Source organism: Mirounga angustirostris, unplaced genomic scaffold, assembly GCF_029215605.1.
Source record: "Mirounga angustirostris isolate CCGP_5_RB_7025 unplaced genomic scaffold, mMirAng1.0.hap1 SCAF_10, whole genome shotgun sequence".
Classification (NCBI taxonomy): Eukaryota; Metazoa; Chordata; class Mammalia; order Carnivora; family Phocidae; genus Mirounga; species Mirounga angustirostris.
In genome coordinates this window covers 28287164-28299716 of record NW_026991718.1, presented here as the reverse complement: position 1 = coordinate 28299716, position 12553 = coordinate 28287164, and positions in this window count along the sequence as shown.

Here is a 12553-nt window from a genome sequence, read left to right as displayed (position 1 = left end):
CATTTTTATAATATTAAATTTTCCAATCCTTAGACACATATATTCCCCAATTTATTTAGGTCTTAATTTCTTACAGTAATGCTTTCTAGCTATTTGTATAGAGGTCATGCATTTCTTTTATTAGTATTATTAAGTGTTAAATATTTTGGTGATACTATAAATGGATTTGATTTTTAATTTAATTTTCCAGATATTTACTTTTATTATATAGAAACAATGATTTTTTTAAGACTTGTGTATTTATAATTTGCTAAATAGTTTATATGGATTGTTTGGATTTTTAACTACTTTTTTAAGCTAAAAAGTAGTTTATAAGTTAAAAATTATTAAAATAATGATTTTATTGCAATTTAGTTATAAATGCTGATTTTTTAAAAATCATTGCAAATATGATTTTTTCCTTTAAACCTTTGATCTTATATTTTTCTTACTGAGTTTGTTGAGAAGATCAGTATAGTGTTTATTTATTTATTTATTTATTTATTTATTTATTTATTTATTTATTTATTTTAAAGATTTTATTTATTTGAGACAGAGAGAATGAGAGACAGAGAGCATGAGAGGGAGGAGGGTCAGAGGGAGAAGCAGACTCCCCGCCGAGCAGGGAGCCTGATGCGGGACTCGATCCCGGGACTCCAGGATCATGACCTGAGCCGAAGGCAGTCGCTTAACCAACTGAGCCACCCAGGCGCCTGAGAAGATTAGTATAGTATTTAATAAAATTTAATGACTATGGTGCAGAGATTTTTGTCATTTTCTCAGTTTCAGGGGGATTGTTCAATAGTTTATTACAAATATGAAGTTTACTTTAGGTTGGTTTGTTTGTTTGTTTCTGTTTTTTTTGTAGATATTCCTTGTCAGATTAAGGAAATTCTCTCTCTCTCTCTCTCTGTTTTTTTTTAAGATTTATTTATTTACTTGAGGTGGGGGAGGGACAGAGGGAGAAAATCTTCAAGCAAACTCCCTGCTGAGCATAAAGCCTGCCCCATGGCTCAGTCTCATGACCCATGAGATCATGACCTGAGCTTAATGGACTGAGTCACCCAGGGACCCCAGGAAATTCCTTTCATTCAAAGGTTACTAAGAATTTTTATCAGGCACATTGCTATCCTTTCTTCAATTGTTTTTCTGCATCTATTGAGATGATTGTATGACTTTTCTTCTTTTTTATATTAATTTGGTGAATTGTATTACTTTATTTTTAATTGTTAAACCCATACTCTTAACTGGAAGATATGTACTTTGATTATTCATTTTTGTGTGTCATGGAATTAGATTTGCCAGTGGTTTGCTAAAAGTTTTGCACCTATATCATGAAAAATATTTGAAGGATTTACTGGTGAAGTCAACTTTGTCTGAATTTATCACAATAGAAAGGATTTAATTTCTTTAATGACAGATTCAATTTCTTTAATAAGTGTAGGACTTTTCAAGCTTTCTATATCCTTTTGTATCATTTTAGTAAGTTTTTCAAATAATTTACCTATCTTAATTTTAAAATATTGACATAAACTTCTTTATAATATCTTTCTAATAGCTTCAGAATGTCTGTAGGATCTGTGGTAGTGTCCCTCTTTCCTTTATTTATATGACAATTTGTGTTTTCTCTCTTTTTATTTTGTCAGTTTGGGTAAAGGTTCATTTAAGTTAAAAGTTTATAAAATGAGCCTTACTCTGGACAGATATAAACTATGTCAAAGTACAGTTTGGCAGGTAAAATGCTAGCCATATTTCTACTTCTAACTCACTCATTCAGTATTTTGTATAGTGGACAATATATAGAGATATACCAGGCCCTGTCCACTTACAGTGTACTCTGTATATTCCCCAAATATATGGCAGAAACAATTAAAGCACCTTGTAGTTCTAAAAACTGATTTCTCTCCTAATCTGTGTCACAAAAATTTCCTCACATATGCAGGCTATGGCTGTCCCTTTTATATATATCAGTCTTACCATGAGCATTTGGTGATTTGCTTTTTGTGTATTTCTTGAGTTACCCACTGAAATAGAATATAGTCTCTAAAGTTTACACAGAAGCTATAATTATCTAGGAAATTCATGTTTTCTCATGTTTACCAGTAGAGAATAACTCATAATGACCAAATTAAATTATGTAATAAATCTTTCTCTCTCTCTCTCTCTATATATAATTTAGATACTTAGGTATATTATAAACAGAAATTGGTAGGAAAGTAATACATTTTTAAAACTCTATTTATGTGAAGTACCAAACAGTGCATTTAAATTAAAGTAACAATTCTGTCTTAGACAACCAAGGAATTTGATATTCTTTTTTATTAGTATTAAAATAGATTTATAGTATGTAGGGACATACTGTTCAATCATAATATATACTTGAGCAGACACTGTAATGTTACATTATTAAATGCTAAAAGTTACTTCAGGACACAGAGTAGGTAGTCAATAAAAATCTGGTATTGAATTATTCTTTGTAGATTGATTAGATAACTTTGCTAATGAGATAAATATTTAAATTTCTACCTGTACTAAATGTTACCAAATCATTTAGTTTAAACATAAGGTATAATGAAAAAAATCCCTGATAAGAGGCACAAACCTGCATATTCATGCAGTATAAAAATTATTGGAAGTAATGTGAATAAATAATCTTGCTTCTTATCTCATTATGTGGTTAGGGGATGAATATGGAATAAATAATATTAATGATTTTGCTTAGGAAGAATCTTGTTATTACCCAGTCATGGAAGGATATGTGAGTGTATAAATTTTTTAGCTCAGTTTTCAATCAGGAAGTGACTCATAACACCTGTGGAAGTTCAAATGGCTCTCATTAATTTTCACAGCACTCAAAGCTGTGGCAGAATAGCCAATGACTGGGAATGATGTAATATGCATAATATTTCAAAAAGTTTGTTCCAAAAGTGATTACAGGAGGAAATGGAAAAGAAATGCCTCAAATCAAAGCAGTAATCCATATAATTTCTTTAATCCACATATTTTGTAATAAAAAATGTATCAAGGGAAATGACAAGAAAAAAACAAAATAAGAAGCATATATCTCATTTAAGAATGCTTCAGTATAAGGGGCACCTGGGTGGCTCAGTTGGTTAAGCATCTGCCTTTGGCTTAGGTCATGATCACAGGGTCCTGGGATTGAGCCCTGCATCAGGCTCCCTGCTCAGTGGGGAACCTGCTTCTCCCTCTCCCTCTCCTTCTCCCCCTGCTTGTGTTCTCTCTCTCTGTCAAATAAATAAATACAATCTTAAAAAAAATTCACCGATATGATTTGGAGACCCTTATAATAGAGATATATATACAGGTTCGCACAAGTTGAATTAAAGATTAAGGTAGGATATTCAAAGTTATGATAAGAAGTTAGGATTTCATGTATTCCAACAGACATTCTTTGAGTGTATATCATAACCATATTTCAGGACTCACTCAAGTGAAAGATCTGAAGGTAAATATTTGGGAGTCATGATTTCAAAAGAATTATTGCTGCTATGAATATTCATGGACTATTTGAAAGCAGCTTTTATACTGGGGCACATTGAACTTTGGGGAGGGAGAAAAGAAGTCTGCTCAGATGAATTAACCAAAAGCAAGGCTAATATACAATCATACGCCCAAAAAGGGAAAATGCCATGAAAAAAAAATGTTTGAGATAGAACAAGTGGGAATATCCTCAATAATACAGTAATGCATTTTATTTGCAGAATTTACACCCAGACATTTCACAGGAGTAGATTTTTGTGAAGTGACTATTTACAGATGTCTGAGGAGAGGTAGGGAACAAAATGAAGGATGGCGAGTTACCCAGATATTAGCAGCAGTGAGAAGCAGTTTCCTTCCCATCCCCAGCCCTTGGCTGAATGGACAATGAAAGGAAATCAAGTCACCTGTCCAACAGGTGTTACCTGGTAAGAGTTGTAAACAGAGTTGTTCTATCCGCTCCTTTCAGGTAGCACTGTTTTACAGCTACAACTCTGTCTTTGGGTTCTAGTAATTGTTTTCTCACCTTCACACTCAGGGTGGTAGGCAACATCTCCCTGCTTATGTTAGTGCTTAAGTGACTTGCCATTTCTTCTTGGTTTCCCCCTTACTTTGACTACACTCTTGTAAATTGAGTCCTCATTAAATTCTCCTTAATTACCTCATTTGAGTGTGCCATCCTTTTCCTGTGGGGTCTCAACTCTGAGTGACAGAAAGTAGTCATGTCAGGTAGACATTATTACTTCTCCCCATTTATTTAGGAAGATGGAGATTCATAAAGGTTAAATGACTTTTCAAAGGTAATAGTTTGCAAATGACATAATCTCAGCTACATTATCTGCACAGTTGAAGGTTAAGGATAAAGAAACAGTAGAGAAAAAAGTCAAATTTCCATGAGAAGTCATGAAAATGATGGGAAACAGAGAGTAAAGCTAGATTATTTTTCTCTTTTACAGTAAGTACCATTTTTCTTCCTTTCAGATGAGAAGGAAGACTGGAATTATTGCTATGGAAACAGAATATATTGAAATGCATATGAATACTGGAGGTGGTGCCAATCTCATTATTGGCAAGAAAGAGTTAGAGATCAGTTGCTGAGAGGAAAAGTAGTGAGATTTGCTACATGGGTAGCAAGGAGGAGAACCTTTCCATAGTCAGAAAGTCTTCCTTAACAATGGCCAGCCCTGTTTGCTAGCATGTAGCATACATCAAAAGAAATACCAAATAGATACTTTTAAATAGAACTGTATAAAATCATCACTCTTTGCTTGTGAAGAAAGTCAGCTCACATATGGTACTGTGCAAAGTTATTGACTCTCACCTTTATGTGAAGGACAGTATTCAACAATTACCTTGAGTGTGATCTTTATTTATAATTTTTCATCAGACTAAAGGAATTTCTGTTATATTTGCCTGCTTCATTATCCATAATTATACCTTGATTATAAATATATGCCTTTATTTTAAAATCTTGTGAATTTTTTTTTGTCCCATGTACATGTAGTTATCAGTTAAAGAAACCCAGAAAGTCTCTAACTCATGTGGACCTGGATTTTGAATCTGCCTTTCTCTTTATTATCTTTGCTACATTCTTCTAATTGATGTCCCTACTTAGTTTAGTGAGCTCAGACCAAACTCACAAACTTTAAGTATGCCAAATTTGCTTACTTACCACACTATATATTCTCCCTCCTGTCACTATAATTCTTTAGATTAATAACCCAGTAAGGTGACTTGCCTCTACCAGCCCTGCTGACTGATTATGGCATGGATCTAGGCTCCCACATCTTTGTACTGCCTTCAGAAATTCACCTTACAAATGTAGCTCCTTCTTGAAGAAGGAGAGTCAGCTCTCCATGCCCTAGTTACAGAGAGCATTCACTAGTTATTTAGCTATTTCTACATAAAAGTACCATAAAACTGCAACAGAACACAGGTATATGTATGTATGTATGTATGTATGGATATATATATATATGTATGTCTTTCCAATTATTCATATCAAGTAGGAGGTTCTGCTAATCTGGGCCAGGCTCGCTTTATTTTCTTTGGGCTCATTCATACCTCTGTAATCAGCTGAAAGGATGGCTGGAGGATGGTTTGTCTAGGTTGGCATAGGAATTCTGGCTATTGTCTGGGGTCCAGAGGGTGACTTAGCCTTATGTCTCTCATCCAGCTGGTTAGCCTGTTGGTCTCGTAGTGGCTTGTCAGACTTCCTAGAAAGTGAGGAGAAGAGGAAATTTCTTAGGGCCTAAATTCAGAACTGGCACATTATTACCTCTGACACATTTTACTGTCCAAAGGTAATTACAAGGTCATTTCAAATGAAATGGGTAGATAAACAGCTTCCACCTCTTAGTGGAAGGATCTACCAACACATCTTATAAGGTATGTGGACAAAGAAGGGAAATAGTTAGGACCATATTTGCAATCAGTCTACTTCTTGAACTTACCCCTTGTCTGATGGACTTAGATTCTGCTGACTAGACTGCTCTTATATTAGCTGACTCTCCTGCCTAACTCAAGGCACCAACTCAGTCCTTCCGGTTGCTCTGGTATCTTCCAGTCTAAAATATGCTAGTCTTTTTTGCTCACCTAGACTCCAGGACCCAAACTATATGGAGAAGTCCATTCGTATCACTGACAACAACTCCTTCAAATGACTTAATGGAAAATGACATATTTTATTGATTAAATTTTTCAGATGAATTAAATTCTACCATGGGAATAAGTCCCCATTCAGAGAATTAAGTATCTATGATTTATTTTATGTTGTGGATGTTAATTCACATGACACAGGGGCAGGACTTTTTCATCAAAACCATTGATTATTCAATTATTACCTCTGATGAACACCAACAAAAAATAGAACCTATCTGGCTGTGTGAACATCAGAAAGCTACTGAGAGAGCAAACATGACTGAGCATGGTAATTGCTATAATCCTGTTAATACACCTGGATGACTTAATAACCCCACCCTATAATAAAAAAAATGCCAACCGTGTTTAAGTTCTATATTGGCTGAGAGAAACTATGGATTGCTTTCATTGTTAATGCTTGAAGGTGTGATTGTGTCAAAGTTCCCACAGCCTTATCTTATTTTTGGAGAGATGTGGGCAAGTGTTGAGCTACTCTACAAATAAAATTGTTGGATCAGAGGAAGCAGAGTTTTGGATTAGAAGAATAGGTATATATCAGGAGCCAGACAAAGATCATGTTTTGGTCAGTTTCAGGGCTAGGTGTATGCATAAGCACATAAACAAAGAAGAACATTATGTCAGAGCCAGAAGGACAGATTGCAAGCCAATCGTTGAGATATCAGAGTATCTAGGAAAATGCGTAAGCCCTATCTGAAAATAAGATCAAAACCTGTCTAGCTAAAAGACTTTTGGGAGAAAACATGTAGGAATATATGTGGAAATATTCATTTGTCAAATACTTGCCATGTGGCACAAATTCTATTAGGTGCCATTGGGCACAAAGATGAAGAACTATTCAAGAAGGGGACAATTTATTGAAGAAGACAGACACACTTACTACAGACCATCATACAATGTGATAAGTTCCTACTAAAGAAAGAATATTCATTGGGGGCATATGTGAGAGAGAAATATTTTTGCTGGTGGGGTACATATATCTGAACTGAACAAATGGGTTTTTATCAGGTTGACAGATCATTTAAACTAGAGAGACATCAATCATCAGAGAATTAGAAGTGTGTAGAATTATACAGTGAGTTCAGAAGCACTGATTTCTCAAAAAATAGCCTTTATGGTGTGGAGTATCAAGAAATAAGTCTGAAACAGAAAGTTTATATAAGATTTTAAAATCCTTCAAATGATTTGCTAAAGCAGATACATGTTTGTAGACTCTAACAGAACTTCTTAGTTTAAAAAGATGTGATTCCTTCAGATGAAAATATTATATTACTCAGACACAAAGCAATGAGATCACTGGACTAAAGTGAGGAAGGCTGAGTACAGAAAAAAGCAGCCCTACAGTTCTGCTTTTAGTATTGCTGACATGGAGTCTATCAAACTAGCCCTCCCACAGTTAATAATTGTAAACTCAGGATAAAACATTAAAAAACTATCTGAAGGGCGCCTGGGTGGCTCAGTTGGTTGGGCGACTGCCTTCGGCTCAGGTCATGATCCTGGAGTCCCTGGATGGAGTCCTGCATCGGGCTCCCTGCTCGGCAGGGAGTCTGCTTCTCCCTGTGACCCTCCCCCCTCTCATGTGCTCTCTCTCATTCTCTCTCTCTCAAATAAATAAATTTAAAAAATAAAATAAAATAAAATAAATAAAAAACTATCTGAAGATTAAAAGCTAGAAGATAATGTATGGAAGTTAATTCTTTGAAGAAGGTAATGCTATAATATGAATTTCTTATTTTATCTGACTATTAAACAAAGGTCTGCACCATTCTGCACCATTTGAGGTGGCTAAAAACCCAATAGAAAATCTGCAGTCTTACTATCTCAGAGAAGCAGAGGACAGGGTTTATTTAGGACAACTATAGTAGCTGGCAAGTTAAGAGGAAAATCCAAGAAAGGAGACAGTCAGAAAGGTAGAACCACAAATTCTGTGTATGAACTCTGGCCCAGTCTCTGGATGACCCCTATAATATAATAGTGTAGGGCTGCCTCCAATCAATTCAGCCAACGCTAAAAGAAATAAACCAAAATTTGAGCCACAGAGGTGAACAGCTTTGCAGTGTGAGATTAGCAAGTTAACTGCCTACTACTTAAAAATAAAAATAAATATAAGTACTTTTCAGAAAAAAGATGACAAAATCCAGAGTTTCAATAGTAGTTAGTCTGCTTCCTTGGTAGCACTTGAAATTATCATATTAATTAACTATGTTTTCTTTTAGATTTCTAACAGTTGTGTAGTGGTATATCATTGTGACTTTAATTTGCATTCTCCTAATGACTAATGATGTTGAGCATCTTTTCATGTGCCTATTTGCCTTCCATATATCTGCTTTGCTGAAGTATCTGTTATCTTTTACTATTTAAAAATAAAGTTATTTGTTTTTGTATGGTTTTGAGTGTTCTCTATATAGTCTACAAGTCCCTTGTTGGATATATGATTTTGCAAATTGTTTTTTTCCAGTCTATAGGTTAATTTTTAGTTCCCTTAATAGTATTTATTGTTGCCTAAATGCAAAACCAGCAATTTATTTTGCTCCCGTAGCTGTAGGACTCAGTGAAGGAGGCTTATATCTGCTCCTCACAGTGTCAGGTGGGGTGGTTTGACTGGGGGTTGGCAGATCCATTTCTAGAATTATTCACTCACATGGCTCACAGTTGCTTTTGGTTGTTTGTGGGGGGTTTCACGGGATTGAGGGCTAGGAACCTTAGTTCTTTTCCATATGATCCTCTCTGTAGGTTACTTGAACTTTCTCACAGAATGATGGCTGGGTTCCATGAGCAAGTGTTCCAAGAGCCAGGCAGTCGATGATGCCAGTTTTTGATTTTATTGTTTGTGTGTGTATGTGTTTAATGTCCTGGGCCTAGAAACTGCTATGTCTCACTTCTGCTGGATTCTATTGGTCAGTCAGTAACAGAGCTCAGATATGAGGGAAGAGGACATAGACCACTACACTGGGTGGAAGAGGTATCAAAGAATTTTGGGGAATGTTTTAAAACTGTCACATGATCAATGGAAATAGTGTCTTGTTTTAATTTTGACACATATGTTCATTGCAAAAAAATTAGTGGAATGCAATATATAAAGATGTACAAAGAAATTAGCAAACAGAAGTTATTTCTAAAGAAGTTTTAATTTAATAATAATAATAATAATATCCAAGTTATGAAGAATATAGATGATGGAAATGGTTAGTGGCCATTGAGGCATACTGAATTCCATGTAATCAAAGCAAAGAGAAACATTAATCAGCTTTAGATATTGTTAGTATTTATGTTGAACATTTAAAGGTAAATAAACACCAAAAGAAATTGAATGCATGATTTTCAAAACAGTACATTTGGAAGAGAATAAATAACTCTGGAAATAAAACTGAATTAATCCAAATGATGAAAAGGAGAAAAAAGGTAACAATACATAGTACAAAATATGTTAGCCAAAATAAATCCAGAGATCAATTGAAGTTACATGCAAACAAATTAATGTGTCAATAGGAAGAGTGTATTAATCAAAGGAAATAAAATAAATAATCAGTAAGGTATACAAATCCTAAACTTGTATATCCCCACAATATATACATAAAAATACAGAATTTCAAATAGAAATGAATATATCTATAATCATAGTATAAAACATTAACACACCTGTCTCTGTTATTGAGAAATAACAAAGAACAAACATCATCAAGGAACTTATAGAATGAATATCACTAGAGATATAAAAAAATATATATTTTTTTCTTTTTTAGAAGTTTTTATTTAAATTCCAGTTACTTAACATGCAATATAATATTAGCTTCAGGTGTACAACATAGTGATTCAACAATTCCATAGAACACCCAGTGCTCATCACAAGTGCACTCCTTCATCTCCATTGCCTACTTCACCCATTCTTCCACCCGCCTCCCCTCTAATAACCATCAGTTTGCTCTCTTTTGAAGAATCTGTTTCTTGGTTTGTCTCTTTCTTTCTTTTTCCCCCTCTTTTCTCATTTGTTTTGTTTCTTAAATTCCACATGAGTGAAATCATATTTTTCCCTGTCCACTAGTTAGAGAATGCATGCATATACTTTAAAATATTTCAGAATATTTAGAAGAAATAACTATTTCTATGTTATGGAGCAAGTATAAACCTTAATAATTATCAGAGAAATAATAGCTTACAGACCTCATTCTTTGACATCCATAAGTAAAAATATAATTGAATTATAATAGCTATTAATATATTCCTGTATAAGTTTGAAATTAAAAACACATTTCTTCATTGTTTGTGGATCAGAAATAATTAGCTAGGAAAAGTATGAAATACTTAGATCTCAGTGTCAACACTCACAAAGCAGTACATTTCGAAACTTATACTATGCAAATAAAGTAGTATTTATAGAGAGACAGTGCTATGTTAAAAAAATAATAATTAGTGTGTTGGCTTTGTAACCCAAGAGGTTAGAAAAGGAATAATACATTCATGTAGAAAAAGGGAATAAAATTCAGAACACTTACAAATAGAAACTGCATGAGCAATAGAGAAGGCCAACAAAAAAAAAGTAGGTTTTATGAAGACTAATGAAATATATACATATCTTTTTTTAGTTTTATTTTATTATGTTATGTTAATCACCATACATTACGTCATTAGTTTTTCCCCTTTCTTTAAATTTTATTATGTTATGTTAATCGCCATACATTACATCATTAGTTTTTGATTTAGTGTTCCATGATTCATTGTTTGCATGTAACACCCAGTGCTCCATTCAGTACGTGCCCTCTTTAATACCCATCATCAGGCTAACCCATCCCCCAAACACCTCCCCTCTAGAACCCTGTTTGTTTCTCAGAGTCCATAATCTCTCATGGTTCGTCTCTCCCTCCGATTTCCCCCCCTTCATTTTTCCCTTCCTACTATCTTCTCTCTTTTTTTTTTTTAACATATTATGTATTATTAGTTTCAGAGGTACAGGTCTGTGATTCAACATTCCTACACAATTCACAGGGCTCATCATAGCACATATCGTCCCCAATGTCTATCAGCTAGCCATCCCATCCCTCCCACCCCCCACCACTCCAGCAACCCTCAGTTTGTTTCCTGAGATTAAGAATTCCTCCTATCAGTGAGATCATGTGATACATGTCTTTCTCTGATTGACTTATTTCGCTTAGCATAATACCCTCTAGTTCTATCCATGTCATTGCAAGTGGCAAGATTTCGTTCCTTTTGATGGCTGCCTAATATCCATTGTATATATATACCACTTCTTCTTTATCCATTCTTCTCTTGATGGACATGTTGGCTCTTTCCATAGTTTGACTATTGTGGACATTGCTGCTGTAAACATTGGGGTGCATGTACCCCTTCAGATCACTACATTTGTATCCTTGGGGTAAATACCCAGTAGTGCAATTGCTGGGTCGTAGGGTAGCTCTATTTTCAACTTTTTGAGGAACCTCCATACAGTTTTCCAGAGTGGCTGCACCAGCTTGCATTCCCACCAACAGTGTAGGAGGGTTCCCCTTTCTCCGCATCCTCGCCAACATCTGTCATTTTCTGACTTGTTAATTTTAGCCATTCTGACTGGTGTGAGGTGGTATCTCAATGAGGTTTTGATTTGGATTTCTCTGATGCCGATCAATGTTGAGCACTTTTTCATGTGTCTGTTGACCATTGGATGTCTTCTTTGGAAAAATGTCTGTTCATGTCTTCTGCCCATTTCTTGATTGGATTATTTGTTCTTTGGGTGTTGAGTTTAAGAAGTTCTTTATAAATTTTGGATACTAGCCCTTTATCTGATATGTCATTTGCAAATATCTTCTCCCATTCTGTCGGTTGTCTTTTGGTTTTGTTTACTGTTTCCTTTGCTGTGCAAAAACTTTTTATCTTGATGAAGTCCCAATAGTTCATTTTTGCCCTTACTTCCCTTGCCTTTGGTGATGTTTCTAGGAAGAATTCACTGTGGCTGAGGTCGAAGAGGTTGCTGCCTGTGTTCTCCTCTAGGATTTTGATGGACTCCTGTCTTACATTGAGGTCTTTCATCCATTTTGAGTCTATTTTTGTGTGTGGTGTAAGAAAAGGTCCAGTTTCATTATTCTGCATGTGCCTGCCCAAGTTTCCCAACACCATTTGTTGAAGAGACTGTCTTTTTTCATTGGACATTCTTTCCTGCTTTGTCAAAGATGAGTTGACCATAGAGTTGAGGGTCCACTTCTGGGTTCTCTATTCTGTTCCATTGATCTATGTGTCTGTTTTGGTGCCAATGCCATACTGTCTTGATGATGACAACTTTGTAATAGAGCTTGAAGTGCGGAATTGTGATGCCACCAGCTTTGCTTTTCTTTTTTAACATTCCTCTGGCTATTCGGGGTCTTTTCTGGTTCCATAGAAATTTTAGGATTATTTATTCCATTTCTTTGAGAAAAGTTGATGGTATTTT